Genomic DNA, 24,606 nt, shown 5'->3' on the forward strand with positions numbered 1-24,606 from the left:
TGGCTCAGAGTGAAATACGGCCAGCAAAGGGGGAAATAACACTCCAGGCTAATCCATTTTACTCTCCCCCTGCCTGGATGCTTTGACAAAGGTGGTTTATTCCCATTAGCATCCGTGTATGATTATTATAAATCTGTATTACGACATCCCTCCATCAAACAAAGATCAAACGGACTGTGGCGTTCGCTAAAAGCAAACAACTCTCTGCCGCTCCAACAGCCGAACGCGTACAAGTACGGACCAATGCAGCCTCGGTCCGGGCCCGTGTCAGCCATTTTTTTTTTTTTTTTTGGTCGCGTTATTTTATTTGGGCGCCGCAGAAGTCATCAATCCTTTGGCCACGAGGAGGCGGCGCCAATTCAAGCTGAGCTTTGAGGCTCTGCGTTTCAGCAGCCTTAATTAAACTATCAGGACGGATGATAGCTGGTGGCTCGATAATTGCCCTTCATTTGATAATTCATGTAATCTTTATTTGGATGCATCTTATGCACGGCATAATAACGCGTTCTCACGGGAATTCCGCATTATTTCCGAGGTAAAAGTGACGCTACGTTATTTGGGGTGACTCCCAACAAAGTGGGGTTTGTTAATGAATGTTACAAAAATAATGTGAGCTAAATGTGTCCATCCGTTTCTGATAGCTGAATAATCACTCGTTCACCGTTCCAAGAGATCTCGACAAGATCAGGTGGGTCACTGCCTCGCTTGCTCCGTGCTAAAGAAATTAGATGACAAAATGCCCCAAATAATTCTTTGATCCACACCTTTGTGTGGATCTGGAACTACATTTTAATCGGTTCTCGGTTGGCGTCAACGTGCTGCTGGAAATTTGAAAATGACTTAACAATTTTTGTAGAACATGAAAATGACAAGTACCATTTTCAAAATGAACGTAGTTGAAAGACTACCTCACAGTTAGCCTTGTTTCTTCTTATGAGCGTCGTATCTTTCTTCTTCTTTGTATTTTTATGGCATTTGGATGTCAGCTGCCCCTCACAGGTCAGTCTTGGTACTACGCCAGGCATTTGATTCGGGGCAGAAACCTAAATTTAAAACTTAACATCAAACTAAAAGTAACTAATTTCTGTCCATGAACTAATCCTTTTTCTAAATCAGCGTCTTTGGTGACAATGTGCTTGAGGATCGCGTAAAGCAGCAGCTCAGGTGAGGAAGGCGATGAGCTCGAGATTCCTTCCTTCTTTATGAAGCTTGTCATCACTGGAGGGGGGCTTCAGACCAGAACTTCATGCTGATATTTTGTCTAAGTGCGCGTCTCTCCTGCTACTACCGTCTGCCTGCCCGAGGCGAAGTGCACGCATTAGTTCGGCCCTGGGCAACATGGCTTTAGGTAAAACAAGAGCCGAGAGCGGCGGAGGTCCTGCTGATCTCGCCTGGCCGAATTTAATTGCGATACGGGCAGAACAGAGTGAAGAGCATTTTTTTTGTATCTTTAGGCTTTGAAAATAGAGATTTGTTTTCTACTCACATTCTTATCCTATTAACACCCCTTGTTGGCGCTGCTCCTTTTCGGGGGAATGAGAGGTTGCAAAAAAAATGATGGGTTGTCTTTGCATAGGAAATTCTATCTATGTAGCTATGTAGCTAGCTAGGTCGCTAGCTAGATAGCTAGCTCTCTAGCTAGTTATCTACAGAATGTCAATATGTACAATCTGTAGTATTTATCTTAACATCTTTCTGTCTAGATCTCGACTTAGTTATCTGTCTCGAGCTGTACATGTATAGATTTAGCTGAGGTTATATTTATTTATAGAATTTAGCTGACTCAGCGCATGAGCCCAACGAGGCATTACAAAAGAGACACAAAAAAAGAAAAGAAAATCCTGCGGCCAGCGCTGTGTGAGTGGAACTTTTTCATTTCATTTTTTTCATTTTCATTATCTGTCAGCTGAAAGTATAAATGCCAGAAGGATTAGAGAAATCAGAAATTACATGGGCTCTCGGCTTTCCCCCGGATGGCCGGGTGCTTATCCTCCTCTCGGTTCATCTGGCTTCCGCCCCCCCTGTCCTCTACCTACTTCCCACGTGTCCCGTCTATGCGCTGTTTTTTGCTCATCACGCCATGTTCTCCCTTCTTTGCCTCTTTCTTTTTTTAATTTTTATTTTTTTTTACCCCACCTTTTCTCCCCCTCCCGGTCCACATTGCCGCCTCTTCTCATGCCCCGCTCTTGCCGTCCCGCCTGCTCGCCCCCGGTTCCACACGCCCGGCGCCCCGCTGGTCTTCAGCGACGAGAGGGAAGTGTCTCCAGAAGGGAGCCCTTAATCCCCCCAAGATCTATTACAGATAGCACAGCTGGCCCAGGCGGCAGAGATTAGGAGGGCCAAGATACTGGCAACATCGATTGTCCCTCTCGTCCCGGCGGCCGCCCGCCACTTTGCTCCTGTAATGACATTCAACTAGTGGACCACGCTTCTAAATGCCGGTGTATAGTCGATAGTCGTTTTACTCGCCGGGACACAATCGAGCCTTGAGACAGAGTTTGTATTGTTCTGTAACCAGACCCGTCGTACCTCAAATTATCTTTCCTCATTGAAATGAATGAAAAGGCCGCGCGTCCGTAGCAGCGCCCACCCAACCCCAAACAACAAAAAAAAATGATACATTCTTTAACGAAAAATAACTCGTTCTAATGTTGCACCTTGATCTTCCCGCTCGCATGACCTTTCACTCAGGAAAGTAATTGTTCTCATAAGCGGCTTAGATAATGGCTGGATGGATATCTTTGGAATTATATTATAGAACACAATGTCCACCTCAAGCAGGTGCTACGGTGGCAACTGATTGAGCTGAGTGGATCTGCTATGTTGGGGAGAACCTTGTTGTTGCCGACTGTTTAGCGACTGTTCAGCGGCTGCACCCTCGACTTGAAAACACACATAATTGCCTCACGCGGCTCGTTTATGGGGGGGAATGTGGTCCACTGAGGATGATGTGCGCTTTGAGACATTTCGATGTATTCACCAACATTGTGCTCGCGGGCGAGTTCTAAAAACTGCTCCCCAGTAATGGAATATCGTCATTTCCTTCAGAAACAAGATTGACAAAGGGCTTTCCACCACGGCAAAATAATCCTATTTTTACAGTTCTACAACTGTGGCGGGTGTTGAACGTCGTGGCGTTTCATGACGCGCACTTTCCACGACCTATAACAGAAAATATAACATATTATCTTCCAATGTCTTGTTTTGCAGCATTTATCGCCCTCATAATTGACGTGAGAAGATTTGATATTTTGCGGTTTTCTAATCCAAAAGCGATGCAACGTCGCCCTCTGCAGGGAACTGTTAGTCATTACGTTGCTGGCTGGATGGATATTTGTTAGTGGCAATAAACAGATGGATTCCAATTGACGAATATAAACGTCCATGGCAGTCATTGAGTTAATCCTAGCAGTAACTTGAGCAAATTTGTCATTTCAGAAGTGCATCTCAAACGGGTTGCCCTTTTTCATAAAAAATGTTGTTGACCCCTTCAATATGTATGCATCTCTCCGCCGTGTCTCCCGCACGAAAGAAGCTGCAACACATCCTCTGTCTCATGGGTCTAGTTGGATAATACAAAGTACAAAGGATTGCCAACAACAGTCTGCAGCTACAAGGCCTGCGCTAATCACACTATTGATCCCGTAATTCCGCCCATTTGAAGCTCTTTACCACAGTGGGCGGTATCAATGAATAAAGTCCAAGCCTCAGCTTCTCCTTGTACTTGCGGCATCTCTGGGGGGGTGGCGGAGACTGCCGCTGCCGTTGCCGCCTCGCTTTGATTTTTGTATTCCGCCGTGGCTGTCATCTAAATAGCGGCCGTTAAAATTCACTTTATTCATGTTCACTAGCAATTTTTTTCAGGACTTTTATGGAATTTTCTCATGGCGGGCCAGGAAGTGCAAAGAAGAAACAGGAAGTGGGAAAGTTTTAAAGGTGACACGTATGCAATGAGCCATGTGGACATGACAGCAGGTGTGATGTTGGTGAGTTCAACTTCAAATTAAGAATTACAAATGATTGTCGAAAAACGTAATCAGGGCCACATTTTGTGAGATTTGTTTTGGGCGCAAATTTGGTCTGCAAGTGTCAAATTCCCTCAAAAATGGTAAACACGGTGATGAATTTAGCCATTATCTTGAAACTTCAAACCTACTTTTTTTTACAATCTGTCAACTTACTAAAACAAAAAAAAAACAAGTGTAAAGCCAAGTCAATGTGTGTGGACCGGCAGAAAATATTTTATTTATTTATTTATTTTTTTACATTAATGAAATTTCTATGGTAGTAAAAGAAGACATGCATTTGTGCATATTTATTGGTAAGTCTTTTATTTTTTTAAGTAGATAATTGTTGGGTTCATTTTTTTTTTAACCCCTACTAAGTTACAAACACGTTTTTTTTTTTTTGCCTGATTAAATGTCAGAATGAGTTCAAACTGGCGACGTCATTAAAAATGCAAAGCAAACCGTGCATCTCAATGTCCCGATTCTTATCAACCATTTCATTTATTTTTTTGGGGGGGGGTCTAATTTGGCGATCGGGTGTGAGCGCAACTTCAGCATACCTCCTCAAATAATTACGCAGCGCCATGACAGGCGTGAACTCTGCAATCAGCCTCTAATTTACAACTGCTTGCGAGATGACGCAACGCCGCTGATTGAGGCTTTAATTATTGAGGAGCCTGACTTCCCCGAGTCATATCGTCGCCTTGCTTAATGAGACATTAAAGAGTGAACGAGGAAGGAGTATTACAGCGCGGGAAGGCGCATCGCTTATTGTTGTTAATGTGCCGTTGACTTGAATGATGAACGAGGTGATTGGAGTTGAAGTATTTTGAATGTCGTTAGTTTTTATTTTGTCTTTTGTATTTTTTTGTGTTAGTTTTTATTAGTTTTTGTTTTTTCAAAAGCACTTAGTTTTAGTATTGGGTATTTTTTTGTTGTTTTTTTGTTTTTTTAAGATTTTTTAAGATTAAAAAAACACCACGGTCAGTATTCCGTGGTAGAAATTCTGCCTTCCGTCCAAAGTCAGCTGGGACAGGCTCCAGCAACACCTCTAAGCAGTGCTGAAATATTTTCTGCTTTGTTGTTCAAACCGTCTCAAACTAAATAAGTGTGCTACCCTAGTGGTCGACAGAGGTATTACACCCAATATAACCACGAGTTGGGCCAAACTAGAGCGGAGCCACCAGTCTTTGTACTCTCCATAAAGACGTCACATTCGACATTCACATCCGGCCGTTTTGTCACCGATAACGCTTCTAATCTGGTCTGCAAGTTTATTGTAGAAAATAAATCCACAAATAGCAGGACTGAAAATGCAATCGTTTGTCTTTCTTTTTAGGAAACAAATTGGACAGGTGCAAAGCTATGACATTGGATTTTTGGTTCCAGAGAGCGGCGTGGAAATTAATCATAGTATGCTTGTGTACATGTATTCCGATTTAATTCCGAAAAGATTAAACACGTCATTGTGGAGTGACCATATGGGCAGAAGAGAGAAAGTCGTGTCTTTGTTAGAGAAGAATGCTTGTGTCTAGATATGAACTTCAGAATGTCAATGGCCTTTATTGTCGTCCATGTCATGCAGCATGACTCATTTTCCAAGACGATTTTCGTGCTCTGCGCTGTCCAACGAGAAGGACGTTTTTATTCCTGTCCCCCAAGGATGTACGACTTGTCAGAAGACAGTACGTTCAACTCTCTCGCATTTTCCCAGTGTTTATGCCGATATTATAACGTAGAAAATATGAGCCAGCACAACAGGTGAGATTGTCATTCTGTTCAAAAGTCAGAATCATAAACGGGTAGCCATTGAGGTACAATATTCAAGCTGCCGAAAAATGCTGAGCTTAGCAAATCATTTCCCAACCGGAGGACAAAGTTGAGAGCAATTTGCATATAACATTTTTTTTTTTTTTGCCATGCTGATGCCACTGTGAGGTGGCATCTGTTTCCTCAAGGTTGTGAAAGTTGTTTTATGGGACGTGCACCTTGACAGATAAGTTTTCATCCACGCGCTTTATTTATTTATTGTTCTTTTTTTTTTTTGAAGTTCGGTCCTTGTTATTATGCTGACGGTTACGCACTTGTGGACTCATGGAGTGGGTGATGCTCGTTGAGCGCAATTCCGGCCCGCGTGTCACGGCCCTGACTGACGTTCGTGTGGGCCGCGAGACCTTTTAAAAGCAACTTGCGCTGAATTGTCCGCTCACTTTTGCCTTTTGTCTCTGGATTTATGATGCACTTTGGAGCTGCTTTGCAATTCTGAGGCCAGTGGCCTTTCGTGGGATGGAGTTTACAGGAGATGGTGTTTTGTTGATGTGGAATTAGGACATGATCCAGTTAAAGGATCAAGCAGCACGTGGCGTACAAATGCTCATGTTTTACTTGTTAGTCGATCCTTTTTAACAAATCCACAGAAACACTTTGGAATTCAAAATGTTGACCCCAGAAAATTATGGTGGGCCATCAAAGGACCTTTTAAAACTTTTTTTTTTAAATGTATTTTTAAATTGCTTAGTTATTCTTTGACCGAATAAATTACCATTTGCCTCTTGCAATCCTGGAAACTTTTTTTTTTTAATTAGGCAATATGAAACTTGTTAGGCACGTGCATCATGAGTAGACCTGCAAATCAAGAAAGTCAAAAACTCGTGTTTGGAAAAACATTTTGCCCAAACATTTGAGCCATGTCCATTTGGCAAATGGGCAACTCTGAATGGCGAAACATTTGCGTGCGTCATTGCGTGTGGGCGGAGCATGGCGGGTGAACTTTGACGGCTGGCAATGAAATCCGGTGTCGATGCAGTCACCCTGCGCTCAGGACGTTAAATATCCATTCTGGATAATGAATCAAAAGGGTTGTTTGCAATTTTGAAACTGTTATCAATATTTAAATGAAGCGTCAATTCATTAACCCCCCCCCCTCTCCACCCTCCTGGCGTCTGACCAAAGCCACGCCCCCTCGCTGATATGCAGGAGATTGTCAACCAGCCGACGTGAGCCACTCGCTGACGATTTTGGAATGGAATGTTACTCTAAAAAAATAAACGTTATTAGTTTCAAGTTTCATTTGTAGGAATTTATGATCAATTAAATATCCGTCCAAGTCCTTCTTTTGAACTTTTCTTGCTAACCGGAAGTGGAAATTCCACGATAGTTACAACAAAGCTCCTGCAAGCTTGACAAGACCACCGAGGTGTGCCGGCCTCCCCCCTTTAGCAATTCAAGTCCTCGTTGTCACGTAGTTACGTATCACAGATGACCACAAGAATCATCAAAACAATGTTACCGTCACCTTGGATTGTTACGATTTCAACAAATATATTTCACCCACGCCTCGAGCGGTGCCCGACTAGCTTTTGCCACAATCCAATGAATTGCATTGACACGCTACGGGAAAAGTGTCAAATTGGATTAATTGGCAGGCGCTGTTTAGCGGGAAATCGACACAACAGCGGTTGATGAGTGATTTCACCAATCAAACAAAAAAAAACGGTTTGCCCGAAGTTAGTGTTCAACAATTTTTGAGTGTCCTTTAATTTTGTGCGTTTACGATTTCCGCAGTCAACAACGACTGACGTGCTAATGTCATCGGATATGTGACAGGATGTCAACATTGAGCGCCATCACTCACTTCCCATTTGCACCGACCCCAACCCTCGCTAATGTGTCCTATATGTCCCCTCCGGGCTCCCATACATCAAGCCTCGAACCACGAACCATTCATTATTGACGCCTCCAAGGGGGTGGGCTGTAGTGAATTTTCACACGGCTGATTTTTCTTTCTTTTTCCTTTGGCTAATGTGCTAAATTGCAAGACCGCAAGGAAAGTCAATATTTTACCGCTGAGATTTGGAAATGTAAATAAATGAGAGCTGTGACTTGCGATGGCGTCCTATTTGGATTTTACGACGCCGATATATGTACACGGGCCACTTTTCAAGGTAAAGCGGGACGTTATTATTATCCAGATAAATCCACTCCATGGGCCTTTGACACGGAATAATCCCTATTCACTGTACTTCCATGCCGCAGGTAGCCAATAATCTGACCGACGAGCTGGAAAGAAATGTTGCGCGACGAGTGTATTAAAAAAAAAAAACAAAGAAAAATTTAAATTCAGTGTTGCCTTGACATATGAGTTTAATTTTTGTTTTACCGCGTGCACAATTTGTATCTCAAATCATCTTTCTCCATTTTCCCCAGTGTGCACTTTTTGCCATTAGGGGGCAGTATAATACAGTCATGTTATCGCTCAGTCAAAAATAACGGTCTATATCATTTATAGAATATGCCCTCAGTGACTCGGTAAAATACAATATTTTTTTTTTCGTTTTTCACAGAGGATAAAGAATAACAAACCTCTGGTATGTTTTGTTGTCGTCTACATCTGCCATTGTATTCTTTTTTTTTAATATGGAAAGGAAACATTTTGTGGCGTTTGAAATGTTGACTAAAATTATCAGGAGATTGGCTGAAGTCTCGCCAGTCTTCTCCCTTGTTTGCCATGTAAGATTGCAGCAAGCACAAAAACGTTTGTCCTTTTCTCGCCGACATAAACGAATGCGAAGTGGATTGTAATTGAAAACAATTGCGTTTGGGCACTTTGTTGTTGGCTCTTGGACTTAACTGCCAAGGATCATCCGTTCATTGCCGTATCTGGCGCCTTTTGTCATTCGTCTTGTCACTTCTTGGCAATAAAACGTCTTTGCAATCTTTCCCGACAGAAACATTGCGAGTATTCCACACTTTCAAGTTCTCTTCTAAACAAATGGCGCTCAATTTGGTTCAATCACCAGTCGAATTTGCATCAGCGTTTTAGCCCCTCTAATGCGTCGCATGAAAAAAAAAAAATCCTACTTCTTCAAATGTTGCAATGGGGAACTATTCCTCAGGCAGTCCTAAAAAAATCCAAACTAGTAAGTCTCCCATTCAGCCGTTCTGTCCTCGTCAAGATAACTGTGAGCAAAACGGCGACCAATCGCCACCTAACTTCAAATGCACTTCAACCTACGAAAATATATTTTGGATCAAACGTGATCTTATATGAGCAAAAATCATGATCACCTCCTCAAAATAAAGAAAAAGAAAAAAAAAAAACAGCCTGAAGTGGGGAAGAACATGAGTGCGCACATTTCGGACATTTAGCTACGCTCCAGATTTGTCAAGTCTCGGGAGGCGGCCGGCCAGCCAAATGGATATCAAATGGATGCAATTGAAAATGCTAGCTAACTTAATTTTACTGATTTAAAAAAAAAAAAAAATAATAATACAACGGCGCATGACTTGTTAGCACGCTGGCCTCGCAGTGCAGAGGTCGCGGGTTCGATCAAATCAAAGACAAACAGACTGAAAAACAGTTTCTTCCCGAGAGTCATCTCCATGCTGAACTCTCACAAACATTTCATCTTTTATTTAATGAATTTAATTGACATATTTCATTAAATTATTTGTTGTTGTTGCACACTGAGGACAAGGACAATAAAGAGCATTCTGAATCTGATGCCAAAAACATTCATAGCAGCTTGATGGGACATTCTAGATTGGCGCTTTGTGCGTTTGTGAGTGCAGATGGTTGTTTGTCTTTGTGTGCCCCGCGATTGGCTGGCGACCAGTTCAGGGTGCACCTCGCCCGCTGCCCCAAGACGGCTCCAGCACGTCCGCGACCCTCGTGAGGAGAAGCGGCTCCGATGAGGGATGGATGGAAAAATATCAATTGAGCTTGTTGTTGAAAACTGGAGCATCCCAGCTGGCTGATCCCTTTCAGACATTTTGGGCCACTTGAAAGTAATTGACTCTTAAAAATGAAGAGTTCCACTTCCACAACAGAAATGCTTGACTAAATCCACTGGCTCCCGTGTGCTTTGCGACACAAAAAGCTGACGTGCGGCTCCTTTATGCCGGTTGGGATTTCATTTGTTTTGTTTGTGGCGCTTTTGTTGCCTTTTCTGCAGCGCTTGTAAAAAGGAGTCCAAAATGCTTCGATTTAATGATGTTTATTTTAAGAGGGGATGTTAGGAAACCGAGCCGCTGAGGACGAAAGTCGTTCGTCGTCTCTGCAACCAAAGTCCTCATCCACGTTTTGGAGCAGAACTCACCTCAAAGCGTATTTTTTACATTTTCTGCCGCTTTCATACGTTGTCGTGATTTTGAGACGCTTGCATCTTCTTTGCTTCGACTGTTTGCTAAGATGTTTGCGTGCGCGCTGCTTTTAGATGTTCTTTTTTTCCCGCGTACTCCTCACTGCCTCGGGTGCTTTTTCCATTAGTCCTTTTAGCACTTTCGGTTGTTTTCGCACTTTCTAACCGACAATTCCGAGCGATCATCCGTCTACGCGATGTGCCGACGCGGTACATTAAATGATTGACCGAAGAAACATTTTGGATTCGACAAAATAGCCCGTGTCGATATGAACAGCTCCGGGTTTTGTTGAAAAAGCAGCTGAGCGTTGACGACGTGGCCCCAAAGTGGAAGAGCCCCCCCCCACAAAAAAGAATGGCCTCCATTCGGGCCCGACTCAAGCTTGATGCCGTTGTGAGTCGGCAATGTCATCCAAAGACAACCTTGTTGATGAGGGCTGCAACTGAAGAGGAGAAGTGTGATGAAAAGCAAAATATTTTAGGCTGATGAAAGCTTTGATGTCTTCCATTGATGCATTCTTTTTGGCGAAAAGAAGAAAAAAGTTGCGCCGCTTCCACTTCTGATGCCTTCAGGCTGCCTCCCGGACGAAATAAAATAAAATAAAAAAATCTTTCCATCTTTGGCAAGTAGTGATGGGGAAATAAAGCTTCAAATTTGCTTCATGAAGCAGTTGTGGTATTTTTGGATTCCTCTAGATGGCGCTGTTGGTTTAAGGAAACGTTTTTGAGAATTGGCAAGTAGATGTGCTTTCAGAGAATCTTGAACAAATACAAAAAAAAAAAAATCCGACTGGTTCATGAAGCAAATTTGAAGCTTAATTTCCTCATCACTCCTGGCAGGAACTCATATTTTGATTTGATTTAGGGCTTCATTGATATAGATGCAAAAAAAAAAAAGAAAAAAATTAATTGGGCTGCACAGTCATGACTTGTATCCAAACCTGAATAATTTTTTTGTCGTGTGTCTCAAATGGTTTGACTTGATGCTACTGCTTTCAAGTTGAAACTGTTTTTTCGTCACTTTGGAAATCAGACTTTGGCACGCTTTTGCGTTCGAACTCGCGTTGAGCAAACTTTCTGAAATTAGTGAGCCACGGAGCACCGGCGAAAGCGTTTGAATGAGAAAATAAGATGGAGTCGAGTCAGGTTTGATATCTTTGAGCACGTAAACTCTCTGAGCGTATTGCCGTGCATCTGAGGACACGCTTTATCTGCGGATGAGAGAGGAGAAGAAAGTTTTCCAGCTCCTGGCCTCGGCACAAGTCTACTTCTTATCCTCTCAGGGTTTACCCACGGAGAACTTTGGCAATTTCTATTCTGATTGGAAGCAAAGTGGACCGGCGGGCGATAGCAACTAAAAGCGTTTGATCTCCCCTACCAGATGATTTACATTTGCGGAGCACTCAGGCCTAATCTGCGCATTTTTAAACGCACCCGCAAAACGTCTCGGAGTTAGTTCCTTCTCTCGTCGACATCTCCATCGCTCTGCTCGCGTCGTTTATCCTCTCCAGAGGCTCTCGGTCTTCTTACGGCGCCGAATGGTTTGAGCTTCGTGTTGAGCGTTTGTCGCGGCTCTGCGGAAGGCCCATTTGGGAGGACGCATGCGGTCGTACGACGCGCTCGCTGTGCTCACGAGCGTGTTTGGTGCCAAATAAGATTTCAAATTCCGTGGAATTGCTCCCGTACACTTGTGATTACAAGTCTTGACATGATGACAAACTGCCACGCTCTCTTTGGCTTCCACATCAAAGGCTTTTTTTTTTCGCTGAGCTGAATTTATTCACAACTGGTTAAATGTTGTAGACGTCCCTCGTGAGCGCACGTGTGTGGGGGTGTGTGTGTGGGGGTGTGTGTGTGTGTGTGTGTACCTCAGGAGAGGTCGCGTGCATGTGAAAAAAAATCCATTTGAAATTCCTGATGCTGCATGATTGAGGTGTGTGTGTGTGTGTGTGTGTTATTGCCTTAGTGTTTTTTTTTTTGGGGGGGGGGGCAAAGTTGTAATATGCGTTTTAAACAATATTCAACTGTTTTGAGTCTTGTGTGATTACATATCGTGTCCACAAGCCGTGTCTGGCACAGGCGGTCCGAACTTCTTCCATTGAGAATCTACGTGAGCCGGCGAGGGAATCAATGGCGAACCCGATCAACTGCTCGGCGCCATCGGGAAAGCGTGACGTTCCGATGATGTGCACAGCTGTCGGGGGAGCCTGTCGACAGGTTGCTCGGTGCGTACGCATGACGTGCTGTCAGATGTTAATGGGACGTTCTGGCGTCCGGCGCTGCTGGATACAAAAGTGACGGGGAAATCCAGTTGCGATGTCACTCGCGGTCGGGGCTCACCTCATTTCTGACGCGTCATCATGAATGCGTCCGATTGTTCCTCATTTTCACATCCCAAATCCGATCGGCCGTCTTTGAATTAAAATTCCCATCTTGAAAGTTAGTTGAGTCTCTGTTTCAAGTTCAACTGCTTTTCAGTCTCGGTCTTAAATCATTGTTGGTCGACAGCGTTGATCGATTTCGTGTTGGAATAAGTTTTAGATCAGTTGTCGATCTATTCCGTATAAATAAAACTGCCTTGACTCGATTTTAGATCGAAATTATTAGTCGGGTTTGTTGTTTGTTTTGTTTGGACTAAGTATGCTTTTAAATAAAAATTGCGGCTGTTTGGTTACGGTTGAAGACACGTTTTTATATCCGAATAATCTCGCTGACCTTAGCAACGTTTTTCGTTCGACATATGTTAATTGTCCGAGTTTGTTGTGGGCATGAAATTCGTCGTCAGAGTTGTGAACAAATCTGCTTTGGTCAAGGGCGCAAATAGAATGTGCATAACGTTAAGTCAATATCCTGTACGCCATGGATGGATGGCGAGGCGCTGCGGCCATAAAACAAAGAGTCCCTTGTATTGACACAGCCATCCATAGCTCTCTGCTGACGAGACACAGAGACTGTTTTTCTACCTTTTTACATTCATCCCGTGACTCTTCCTGAAAATAAGCGCCTCTCCTTGTTGTGGGTCTCCGCTGCAGATGTTATGCTGCACCTCAGAGGACGTTTGGAGTTGTTATCAAAGGAACACGGAAGGAAATTGGGCCGTTCAAATTGGATGTGAGCGTTTTGACATATGAAGACACGAGGACAACGGGTGTCGTACGGGCAGCCTGTGGCCGATTGCCTCATACATCAAAGTGGATCACGTTCCATACGAGGCTTTATAATCACAGTCTGATATGATATACTTTCCCTCGCTCGTATCCATTCAGCCTTGCGCCGCTTTGGAAACTGGGCCATGTTGGCATGGCGCCCGCAGCTGTCACGAAGAGCAACGGAAAATATATAGACGTCCGTCCAAAACAGAGGCAACAACTTTTAATTTGCCGCTGATAGGGTGACGCGTCCTTGGGTGAAGCCGGCTGATTTACACGCCGCAGCTTTGCAGAGGTGCTTACCAGGCTCATAGCCTCACATTTAACTTGAATACCAGCAGTAAATAGAACACACACATATCAAAGGCAAGTTAAAGCCCTGGTAAATTGGCCCTTGAATTTACTTGTAACGGAATCGTCATAGACCGCGAAACCGAGCCGTGGATCCTGCAACGCTCGGTCATCAAAGCGAGCACATTTTGAATGCCATACACTGTAATGCAATGCTCCTCAAATAGTGGGGGGGGGGGGGGGGGGGCGACGCTGTGGGTGGCGCGTGTGACCCAGGGACTTTTTTTCCGCCGCACTACAATAAAGTGTAATTGCACTTCCACTCCAGCAGGTGGCAGTGGCGCTCTCCTTGCCCATTGTGCGCTGCAAGTACTAAATCAACGGTGTCGGTTTGTTTTGCAACGAGCTGGCGATGTGAATTGCACTAAACAAAACCTTCGACAACATGAAGACATTTTTGACACGGATGAAAAGAATGGCGAAGAGAGAAGAAGATCGCCAGTCAAAAGAACGTTACCTGAAAGCAAAGACGCGAAAATATGACGTAGAATATGTGGCGCTTGGCTTCACTGTGACGACAAATTGGATTATTTATAGTTGGGGGCGTGTCATGCTATAATGGCACACTCGTGTCACGTCCGTCGTCGCAACACATCATAAGCAGCTGTTGTTCGGCTGGACTAGATTAACTTTGCATCACAAATGTTTATTTAATGCTCTCAAATGATGAAATGGACATATGCTGATATTTGATATGACTGCTCTCGGTGGGTCGGAATGTGGCGCGGGGAAAATGCACGTTTCCATAAAGCCCCCGATGTCATAAAAGCAACGTGTTTATATTTGACGTTGGAAACATAATCTTCCGTTTTCACTGACGGAAGTGATTGATCTTTTTGTTGAGGTTTGTGAGCCACCGCATCCAAGCTTCTACCTGTCGCAATTTCAAAGAAACATTCTTCAACGTCTCAAAAGATAATTGGCCTCCAGTCATACTGAAGCGTATCCAACACAAGTCAGACGAGGTGAAAGGATAATTTGACGCATGTTACACATGATGTACTTTGATTACGCACCTTCTTAGAGAGGGTAAATTACAAGCATAACAGCCAAAATAGTCAAAGGATAAGTAAGGCTTTTTAAAAAATATTAATCACTCAATGCCATCCAAGATTTAATCTCATATCCTTGCTGGGTTGAATCCAGCACTCGACCAATTTGCCAATGAATGTTCATTCCGCGGCTGTTGTAAATTGCTGAACTATTTTGGAGACAATCGTTTGTGGCTTTGTGTGATGTTGGAAGATAGTCCTCTGCCACACGCAGCTTCCGAAGTAATCTGCGTATCTCTGGCGATGTTGTCGAGACATGCGTTCGATTGTTTTTCGAGCCCCGTGAGAGCTGTGCAAAGTAGAGAGGATTGACTTTGGCTTCTTTCTTTGACAATGTAATAAGAGAGCGGGTCCGAAAGACACAAGTTCATCCGAAGCTGACAGCTCGGAGGAACAAGGGACTTCTCTTTGGCTGCACTTCCTTCCTCCGAGCGGATCGCAGCTGACTTTAATATGTTAATTTTCCAATATGTGCAACTAAAATCACTGATTTTGCAACTCAAATGTTCCTGAATGCTGCTTAACAAGACGGCATGAGCAATTTTCTTTCCCCCTGTGAGATCATGTTTAATTTGATCACTCCATGCCATCATGTCATGTTGTTTGGTTCCATTAATTACCATTCTAGGTCTTTTTTAAAAACAAAAATGTCTTAAGCATGCTCGACTGTCCTCGCGGGCGCTATCTACCGCATGCAGCCATGCATGCCGATTAAAAACCCTTCTGGAAGAGTCTAAGAACCACAGGCAGCTCTTCCTGCAGGCCTCCAAATGGGGCTCCGTGTCTTTCCGGAACAGTTAAAATGTAAATGATTGTGCACTTGTCAATGACAGCCAGGGGAATGGGTTAAGGCAAGAGCTGATGTGGATGCGTAGCTTGGCAACAGTGTGCCAGCACCGTTTGTTTTTTTTCAGACTCTTCGGATAATCCTGATTTAAAGACATTCACCGTTTTGTCTTTTGACGCGACCATTTCTCGTAGATCTTACAACAGAAAAAAGTTGCATGTCCGCCATGTTAAAGGGTTTCTTGGTCATATATTTGAATCTTCTCCAATGGACACCAAGCCCCAATGAATCACTGCCATGGACGTTTCTATCCGTCAAATGGAATCCAACCATTTACTACCACTGACAATTATTAGTCAAGAACATTTCTCAAAGGGTAGGCATGGAAGAGGGATGGGAACGTAACGTTGCATCACTTTGGATCAGAGATGAGCACAGCTTTTGAGTTAAAGATGAAGATGAGGAGCGAACGTTGGAATTGTCTTGTCGATTGTGACGGAGAGAAAAGCCAACATGGGTAGTGGCTAATTTTAGCCACTCTCAAACGTGGAAAGTGTGAATTGACCTTTTTGTTGCACGTCTGAGGAACTCATGGTCATCTATTAAAATCGGGGATTGGCGTAAATTTGGGATATTATAAAAATAGCAGTCTTCTCTTAAAAAATAAAAAAAAATGTGCTTTTTAAAATGTCCTCAAGCCACATTTTAATATGTTCTGGAAAGACTATCAAAAACAAAATGACACTTGGATATAACTTCAATTGGAACTCTAGAGTATAAATGAATCTATAGGTAAGCGGTGTTCATCAAGTTAATCTTTAAACTCTCAGGCTGTGTATGACTTTCGTCGTCTTTCTCTGGAGCCAATTTGCGTTTCGGCGCGCTCTCTAACGACCATCTTCAACGCACATTTCGCAAATACCCGAAATGCACATCTTAAGACATTTCGCATTGTTCAGCTGGCTTGGCACCAACGCTCCATGGCAACTGCGCTCTCGCCACGTTTGACATCGCACGCCGCAAACTCGACGATCGTGAGCGGCGGAGGCGAGCACAAAGCACACAATGACACTTGATTACGTGGCGTGTTCGGCATGCAGCTGTTCAATTGAAGCTGTTCATGCAACAGTTCCAAGCATAAAAAAGTCTGACGGGCAATATATATATATATATATATATATATATATATATATATATATATATATATATATATATATATAATATGAGAAAGGCTGACGACACCCTAAACAGGTTGGCAGCCAGTCGTAGGGTTCACTCAGACGGCATCACTGAGCGGCAACCAATCCCCGCCGCCGGCGCTCAAGTCAGACGAGTGCACCGCTACACCATCGGCGACCAGCCGCCCACCGTTGTCAAAACTAAAATGGATCGGTATTGTTGCGTTCATGTCAAGTGGATGTGAAATACGGCGCCTATTATCGCAGATGGTGCCACAGCGTTGCACTTGGCGGCTGATAGATTTGCACGTCTTCACATTTTGATGAGGAAATGGGATTTACCGACATTTGCGCGTCGCGGCAGGTCATCCAAATCTAATCACGACGTGAAGAACACCAAAGTAAATGAAAACATCACAAATCTTGCCCCGCCGTTGCCGTTGCCGCGTTTCCAAATAGATTGTTGGCTCGCGTTCTCATTGCCTGCCACTTAATATTGCCAATTCCCTTGCTCCCGTCACCATTGTCGCTCTTTAGTCCCATTAAAGTCGACTTGATGGATTGGTTGGTAACACTTTGACAGCGCCAAGGGAATCCCAAAACGCACCCCCCCCCTTCTTCGCATTCCAAATCGCCATGCGCCAATCATACCTCGGCGGCTGGTTGCCATGCAAGTCATGTTATTTTATTTTTATTTGTTTTGAAGGTTCAATTTGAGCTTGTTGGACTTCTCGGGGTCCTCACGCTGAGGGACTGAAATGTATCTGCCGCAGATGAGGCCGATTATATCAGAGTGGCAGCCAAAGGATAAAAAAACACGAGGAAGGAGGCAGATAGAGGCGGTCAGGAGGGCTGTGTGGGTAGTGGCGCTGAGATAAAAGCCGAAAAAATATGACCGTGAGTGCTCCACTCTCCCGTCTGCCATTTTTATATGCAATCGTATTGCTGCCTCATTTTTAAATAACAGATCTCCCTCCTTCGCCCGCCATTAATGGCTTGAGAAATATTGATTGGCCATCTGGTCTTCTGGAGACTAAGGCTAATATCTGCCGTCTACCACATATAAATCTCCCGTCTCCGCTGCCTAAATAATGCAGCAGCAAACAGGCGAAGTAGCGGCCCGAGAGAGAGAAAGTGTGAGAGAAGCAGCAGCACAGACGGCAAAAAAATAAATAAAATAAAATAAAACTGCTCCAGATCTGCCAGTGATCAGACTAAATTGTGACATTTGTCGCTGTTGCTTGCGTCTGGCTGCAGCCCGCTTTGGGACTCTTAAACTCCGGCTGACGTGGAGCCGTCCAGGAACAGATGAAGGCCCGTTTATAAGCAAGGAAAAGTGATCAGGGGGCGACGGAACCCATTGTTGTTTTTGTTATCCCTCCTTTTTTTTTTTTTTTTTTGACGTCCCGCATCACTCCAAGTAGGACACGTTCTTCCCGCGCTCGCACCAGGAACAGTCGCGGGCGAGCGCGGCTGCGCCATTAATGATTTAAGCGCTCTCGTTCTTTGTTTTATAGCATCAAATGATCTGTGAAGGTGCCAAGAGCCGCTGCAAAAATTCAGAAAGACAAGCAGAGCCTTCTTAGTGGAAAAGGAAAAGCGACAAGCGCAAGTCGCTCAAATTGCATGCACAACCTCACCAATAGTCAAAGAATTTGTGGCCTGTGGTGCAGACAAAGCCCATTTGACAAACGTGACAAAATATTCTTTATCATCTCACATTCGCAGACAGCCAGAAGGGGGTCTAAAGTTCACCTCGTGCCGCCGCTGCCGTAATCTGAAATTCCACAGCCGCTTACGTAAACAAACCATATTGAAACTTTCAAGACCCGCATGCGGAATCCCGGAAGGTCACCTTTGGTGTACTTTTCTATGAGGACGAAGCCCTCGAGGTGCATCGTCTTCTTTTCAAGGCGGTCCCGTCATGCATTACGAAAATCAAAGGAAGTGCCGTGAAGAACAAAACAAGAGAAAAGACGAGAGCCACCGTACATCAATAAAATCAAATGTTCTGTCACCGACCTCAGAAGTCCGTTTGTGTCAAATCCGTTTTCTCCATTGAAATCAATTCAAATGCCAGTAATCCGTTCCAGGTTCCAAAATAACACTGCATTGTGTTAAATGATAAACTGAGTGAGTAGCTTGGAACGCTGCTAATCGAAGCTAGCTTTTCCGATAATTACTGTTTACATTCCGCTGCATCGCGGTTTCCGATAGATGGGTCAAGATTTGACTTCTTTGATCGCAACTTGACATTTTCATGGAATTGCTGCGAATTCCCGAGCTGTTAGCCGCCTCCACCCTCTCCAGAACACAACACGGGCAAAGCGGCGATCCAGGTTTGACTGAAAGCAAACGACAAAACGCCTGGTAGACCCTTTCTTTAAATTTGGTTTTAACTTCCCATCGAGAAAAAATATCTCCCTTTTTTTTTTTTTTCAAATAGTTTACAGGGTACATCTCACATTAAAGTGATTTTTTTTAAACTATTTATCTTGGTGTCATTTTTTTAATATCACAAAAACCCGCCAAATAAGCAGCTGGTGTGTGGAGTTTATATATCCACTATCGTCAACAATATATGGCCAACAGAAAGTAAATCAAATAGTGAACTGCATCAGCACAAAACATTGCTTTTAGCGCCGTGCAGTTTCAACACAGATACAATCTTACAAGAGCAACGGACAATGAAAGCGTTAAAAAAAACACAAAACAAATATGAAGACAACTTGAAAATCCGTCGTGAAGCAGCCGTGTGACTTTTTTTGTGCTGCGTCCTAAATTCACCATTTTCATGGTGAGCGATGTTTAGCAGGGGCAAAGGGGGCAAAATGAGACCTCCGTGATCACGCCACAAAATGTTCGTAAGCAGCAGCAGCCTCGGGTAACAGAAGCACCTGCTCACTGCTCCACTTGTGTACTCTGAATCTCAATGAGGGGGTGTGAACGAAATCTTCTTCCCGTCGTATCCCGCTTGTCATTGAATTGGATTCTTGGTGTGTGTCGTTGCTGCTTCATTTCCTGACCTGAATCTTTCCTAATATTGGCCTCAGTCTTTGTGTTGACTGTTACGACGTCTCCTTGATCCCCTCGAGGCGTGCTCATGAACCCCTCCGCCGTACTCCCCCGTAGGTTCAAACGTGCCGATTGAAGCCGGGTCTACTCCGTGCACGAGGTGTAAATGCCATCGTCAAAATGAATTAAAAAAAAGAAGACGGATGCTAATACTAAAGACAATTCTGGCAATTAGGAGCATTTTGTGTCGTTCTCACAATGTTCTGCAAAAACGGTGGGGAAACATTTGGAAATGACCTTTTTTTTTTTCTATTTACTTAAATAAAATAAATGAAATGCTCTCAATCTTGCAGACGCTCAGCCTCCGGCTAGCGGACGTCATGGCTAGCATAACGGTACAATATGATAAAGTGCAACTTTGGACGAGCGACGACATCTTTTCTTCTGTTTCTGACTTTTGATGCTATAATCGGGTGCCATATCAACGACATTAGGCAATTGGACATGAAAAACATCACAGCCGCCATGGCGGTCGGTAAGAAGCAACAGAAGGCAGGCTGCACAAAACAAGCCATTACATTTATTTGTCCCACTGTTAAACCTCGCCTGGCTGTGCTCGCCTGTGAATGATGGCTTAAAAAAAAAAAAAAAAAAAAAGCAACAAGGTCCCCCTTTGGTTTAGGAAGGTGTCAGCTGCTATATTTTGTGCTTTTGAATGCAAGCCCTCTGTCTCGGCGACGGTCTATAATTTTGTTGTCTGCTGGGAAGAAAAGGCCAGTGAATGAGCTCACAAAAAACAAAGGATGCAGTTTTAGTTTTGCTTTCGCCTTGCATCCGAAAAATGTTTGACGATAAAAAGATGCAGTGGGATTTTTCATCAGTAGCCCAAAGTTAGCGACAAAGCAATCGATGCACGCAGGCATAACAGCAATGTCAATACTGGACTTTTTTTTGGCCATCCCCACGGCTAACGGTGCATGCGGTGTTCTGCTCCTTAAGTTGGAGTGAAGAAGAGGAAGGTCGCGAGACTATCAGGCGGGAAGCAGCCCTGCCTGGTGTGTGTCGACTGGCATGGCTACACACGGCCTCGCATGCTTGCGCCGTATGGCACGGTCACAGTGGAAAAATAATTTTGGTGTGGCCGTGCCGCTGCCCCTGGAGCCTCTGTGCGGGTGTGCGTGTGCGTGCGTGCGTGTGTGGGGGTGTGCGTGTGCGTGTGCGTGTGTGGGGGTGTGTGTACATGACATCTGCAGGCAGGCAGACGCTTTGTTGTTAAACTCTCCTCCAATTGAGTTTCCAGCAAGAGCCGTGAAGATTATGACAATGGCTCCTTTTTTTTTTTTTCTTTCTACAAAATTTTGATCAAGTGGCCCGGAAACTTGGGAATGAGCAAATGATGGCTGCTGACAATTGCCACATTTGAAAAGCAGATCAGAAATCATTTGAATTGAAGATGTGGGAACCTGTGCAATAATTTTGTTGTCATTGCCGGACGCGAACCTACTCGACGACACAGCGCCACAACAGGTTAAGAAGCTGATTTTGCGACGCTAACGTCGTCTGATTAGTGGCTCAAAGCTAATTGCTGCTAACGTTAGCCGCGGTTGGGAAGCGTTCAGGCCTGGCTGCCAAGTCTGCTCGTCAGGTGACGTAATTCTCCGACTTTCCTCCTCATCTACCTTGACCGTCTTGTTTTCAAAGCGCTGCGCTTCTTGCTTTCGACACCAAGTACACGAGGAAAGGCGACATCGACTTAGCAGGTTTTTGGTCGGGTTGCAGTGACAACGTGACTTGAAGCCAACATGACAAATCCCTCCTGGACCAAAACCGTGACATGATAAGAGCACATTTTCAGCTTCGAGCTTGATAAGAGAAACCTGGCTCACGGGATACTCCAACCTTTGAACCCTCCCGGTGGATCCAGCGTCCTCGTGGGCTCCTGATGGGCAGAGGGACCCCCCCCCCTCACCCTCAGGCCCAGCTGCGCTAACGGGGCCACTTTGACGAAGAACCCCTTGTGACTTTTAAGCGTCTGACGATTGGGGACGATGTGACACTTTTGGGACCCGGCTCCGGAATGTCACCTGGAACGGAGAGGATTACACTTAGCGTGAAATCAATTGGCATTCCAGGCTCAGTCAGGTTCAACGGTTTTTGGCGCAATGCTGAGAATACGACGTTTATGTTCCTCAGAGTGAGGATGAGTGAAGGTTGTGAGCAAGTGTTTTGAAGTGCACGCGATATACCAAGCAGAGAAAAGTGAAAAGGTTTAAATGGAGCTCGGCAACTTGGAACAGGTCACCTGCAACCCGAATGACGACAAGCAGTTGCAGTGGCTTGAATCCAAAATGTTAACACCGATTTACAGCGTATGAATCAAACTTTTGTTCATTATTTAGCATCTCGGCCCAGATTGGGGTCTTTTAATGTCATCAGGCAACGAGACGATACGTATCAACAAGAAAAGGAGATTTAGCCCGCCCACGCTCTTTTTCTTTCTTTCATCTGCGATTCATCAAAGAGCAAATCATGATCTTCTGACGTTGGCAATCATCCCGTCACATAATAGCATCATGTAGAAGGCCAGGAAAGGTGTGAAGATCAGCGTCTCGACCGTGATTGCATGGAATATGCACGTGCCAAAAAGCGTTTTGGTGAACAGTTGCTGCAAGTGTCCCAAAAAAAAAAGGAAACATTTTGTCTCTCAAAAATATGCTTGCTTTTTCTATCGGTTGCTATGGCATTAAGGGGTACACATGGTAGTTTAATCGGTGTTGGGATTATGAAGATGCCTTTGGAAAAAAAAATAAATCTCCCCTGTAATGGATCCGTGAGACGCAAGACGGGAAGCACAACAGAGAGTCAGTCATTGCTGTTGATTTGAGTGTCCGCATTCCATCAAAAATCAAAGCGAGTCTATATTTTTAATGTGTAACTATCTTGACCTGTTCATAGCGACGAGCATTTGACCAATTAAGGCAAATGAACATTTGCGGCCTCTTCTCTAAAAAGCCAAAGTTTGAATGTGTTTTGTGTGATATTAGATGAGGTACATTGCTTGAAAGGGAGACCTCGTTTACGTTTCGACATGATTCAAAAATCCACGTGGACGATGTTCACTGTTGAGGTGATTTTAGCTAGCATGCTAGTCATTTTCTTTTGCTTTGTTACTTGAAGACAACCTAACTAAACGGTTTTTATTTATAAGTGAAAAAATGTTTGAGTGGTGAAAATATATCTGCAAAAAAGCTTTTGTTGGGCGGAATATGTCTCACAGAGCGCCTTTCAACTTTAGCCGCAAGCTAGCTCCTGAGCTAACAGGCGACCGGCAGCTCATGAGCTTCATCCAATATAACCGTGGATTGCTTCAGTACAACTATTCTCTTCATCTACTCAATTTATTCCGCTCACTCACAGTTTACAGCGGCTTAAATGAGATTTTATTCAAATTGGGAAAAAAAACAACCTTTTGGAGTATATCTGCTGCTGCAACCCTAAACAAAATTGTTGTCATCGTTTTCATTTCAAGACGGTGATAATCACATTCCACCACCCTGGAAGTACCCTGGTTCCAATTGAATTTGATTTTGTTATTTTCCAAAAGGAATAAGGGAATGTTTCTTTCCATTACGTCCAACCTTGACATCGAGCCTACGAGAAGTTCGCCGTGCGCCGCTTAACAACGTACGTCAGCTCATTTGCGGGGCTCGCAGTCGCAGTGCTCAAAGGCGTCACTCACTCGCTCGCACGACCATTCAGGGAAAGAAGTGAATTACCTCGCCAAATGAAATGGCTCCCTGACAAGCACGCTGGCGCATGCCAACGACTTGACTCATGACTCGGAGCACCGAGCGCCGCTGGAGAAACGGAGGCTGCGCGGCTTCACTTCATATTTTGCCACGTCATTTTGGTGACTACATTCGTTTTTGGCCGCACATATGTGCGTGTTAAACACATTTAGTATCATGAAGATGACGATCTAGTACAGGAGGGCTTCGGAATACAAATTTCCACGTTAAACGTTTCACTGTTTGCTAAAATCAAATGTAGCAAAATGAAATATTCATGCCGCCCTTTGACCTCATTATGTCAAAATATATTCAATATGCATGAAGGTTCTAACCATGTCAAATTAATTTAATAAAAAAGAAGACCAAGCCCTGGCTGCATCTTGACCTTTTTATAATCACATTTGAGTTTTTTTTATGTTTTAACCTTTAAAATGTGACAGTTTGAGCCACGACCTATCGTCCCCTCATAAAGTATTGTAACCGCAAAATCGATTCCTTTTTTGTTGTTGTTTTTGTGTCGAGAAGACATTTGGGTCTCAGATCAAAAGATGAATATCAGACAAAAGTTTGGAATTCCGACTTTTGTTTCTTGGTATTGACATCCAGAGAAGGAGAGAGCAACTTTTTATTTGAAGCCGAAAGTATTGGAAGAGACATGATTAAATGAACTCAAAGTGAATAACATTTCCATGCAGTCACCTAAAATTCATACTCAGAACCGGTGATTGACTTGGCAAGTCTAAGTCCACGTTTCTTTTGTCTGATATTAATGTTATTCACATGTTCACAACAACGACAACAAAAACAAAGGAATTGACGCTGCCATTCTAATACTTTTACGGTTTAACAAAAATCATCCGCTGTTTTTTTTTTTTCAAACAAACTGAAGCCAAAATCAGCATCGCTTCTGTGTTGAAATAAATTGCGTTTCGCCCGTCTGAGGTCTCTCTCCACAGTTTTCTGCTTTAAAAAGTTTGGAAAACCCCGTCGACTGAGAAAAGGAAGCATGCTTCATTCCGGGCCACCGAGCTGTGACACGGTGGTAAAAGATGACAATTCCGTCTGTCCATGACAAACAAACAACAAGAAAATTGAGCAGCCCAGACGGAACTTCATCTGCGAACACAACAGCGAGA

At 43.9% G+C, this 24,606-nt stretch overlaps 1 protein-coding gene across 1 annotated transcript in view; it reads left to right on the top strand.

Annotated features, from left to right (window-relative positions):
* Positions 1 to 3,945: 3,945 nt before the first annotated feature.
* The window catches only part of cdh22 (cadherin 22), a 169,236-nt gene continuing 148,575 nt past the window's right edge, over positions 3,946 to 24,606 (top strand). The window contains exon 1 of the mRNA XM_088308827.1: positions 3,946 to 3,986. The gene's annotated coding sequence lies outside the window, so the exon portion shown is untranslated. The remainder of the gene's footprint in view (positions 3,987 to 24,606) is intronic.

Source organism: Idiotropiscis lumnitzeri, chromosome 11, assembly GCF_059441095.1.
Source record: "Idiotropiscis lumnitzeri isolate Australia: NSW breed Sydney's pygmy pipehorse chromosome 11, RoL_Ilum_1.0, whole genome shotgun sequence".
NCBI classification, from domain to species: Eukaryota; Metazoa; Chordata; class Actinopteri; order Syngnathiformes; family Syngnathidae; genus Idiotropiscis; species Idiotropiscis lumnitzeri.